This window comes from Leptonychotes weddellii, chromosome 4 (assembly GCF_054177405.1).
Source record: "Leptonychotes weddellii isolate Sample4059 chromosome 4, ASM5417740v2, whole genome shotgun sequence".
Taxonomy (NCBI): domain Eukaryota; kingdom Metazoa; phylum Chordata; class Mammalia; order Carnivora; family Phocidae; genus Leptonychotes; species Leptonychotes weddellii.
This window is the reverse complement of record NC_138372.1, coordinates 115,027,467-115,029,096: the sequence shown is the minus strand read 5'-3', so window position 1 is coordinate 115,029,096 and position 1,630 is coordinate 115,027,467. Positions and strand designations below refer to the sequence as shown.

The following is a 1,630-nucleotide window of genomic DNA, read 5'->3' as shown; positions in this document are numbered from 1 at the left end:
ATCTTTTTTATCCCATGTTGATCTCATCCTCCTAAACTCATTGTACTTATTCCTAAACCACTCATTTAGAATTTCATCATCTGTGACTTGATGACATGCTCATGCGTTATTTAAAGCATAACATTATTTAGCATTTTCTGTGTATTTCATGTGTCTCTTCAACTTGACTGTAATGTATTGGAAGGCAAAGACCCAGATTTATCCCTGTGTGCTCTCCGTATGGCTAAGTCTAGAGAAAGTCCTTCATGAAAGTCCAGGGAGAAGAGACTAGAAGGAAGAGGCAAGACAATGGTGTGGCCAACTGAGGCAGAGGAGAGGCCCATCTGAGAGGGCCACGTGGAGATTTCCAGGCATTTTATTTATAAGGAAGCCTCTCATACAACATCTTAGTTAAAATTAAGGAAGGGTATAGATTCCATACAGCTTTCTACTTACAGACAGTCTAGGCTTATAAACTCATAGTTCTCAAATGCTTTTCCCCTAAACGGGAATGTGAGTGCATCTTTTCAGCTCTAGAACCAGGTTAACACACATTCCATCAGTCCTCTCTGTGCAGAATGGATTGGTTTCGGCTCCATGGCACGTGTGAAGACAGAGGTAACTCTCGTCCCGGATGTCTCTGCAAGGACAGCGTGTAGGATCATCCTTGATTCACACCTGCTACTGACTCTGGCCCTGGGCTCATCCGAATGCGCCAGAAGACCCTGGGTGTTAGGGGGGGCTTGATATCAAAGTTTCAACATCAGCACTTTGGCCCTGCTTAGCCTTGAAGTTCCCAAGCTCCTGGCCCTCTGCTGAATTAACTTGAGCCTAATAAGCCTCTGGTTTTTTTCCTCTATCTGAAAGTTCTAAGTTAAAAGTGTGTTAGGCGGGGGGTCAAAATGGCGAGCAGGCCTGCAGTTGCAGCATCAAGCCGGTGGCTGGAGGATATTCGAAAATGGTGCTACAGTGCTGCAGGGTTCAATAAACTGGGGTTAATGAGAGATGATACAATATATGAGGATGATGATGTGAAAGAGGCCATAAGAAGGCTTCCTGAGAGCCTTTATAACGACAGGATGTTTCGCATTAAGAGAGCACTGGACCGGACCATGAGGCATCAGATCTTGCCTAAAGAGCAGTGGACAAAATATGAGGAGGATAAATTCTACCTTGAACCGTATCTGAAAGAAGTTATTCGGGAAAGAAAAGAGAGAGAAGAATGAGCAAAGAAATAATGATGGAGTTGAAATCTGTGGTTGCAGCCGCCCTCAAATCTTTTTAAGAAGTTGAATAAATCTGAAATGTACAATTTAGGACTATCTGAGCTGCAAATGTATTACTTTAAATAAATGTCTATGGTGATTTAAAAAAAAAAGCGTGTTAGGTGGGCAACCTTCTGTACTAAGGAATATTAACCCTTACTCTTCAAGAGAATCTTTAAAATTTCAGTCTGACCTTGATCCTGAGTAATAACAGATTGAAAATACAAAAATCAAACCTTTGTACCTGTAATGCAGACTGTCTATCTCCTAGAGAACTGGATCTTGGAAAAAGACCTTCCTTCTAGTCTTCAGCTCCCAGGTCCTTGCCATCTTTGTAATCTTTATTTTCTTCCATTTACTCCCTAGTAATTGTCCTACGTACGAAT

At 41.9% G+C, this 1,630-nt stretch overlaps 1 pseudogene; it reads left to right on the top strand.

The window, feature by feature from the left end:
- The first annotated feature begins 843 nt into the window (after positions 1-843).
- LOC102735359 (cytochrome b-c1 complex subunit 7 pseudogene) lies at positions 844-1,351 on the top strand (annotated as a pseudogene).
- The last annotated feature ends 279 nt before the right edge of the window (positions 1,352-1,630 follow it).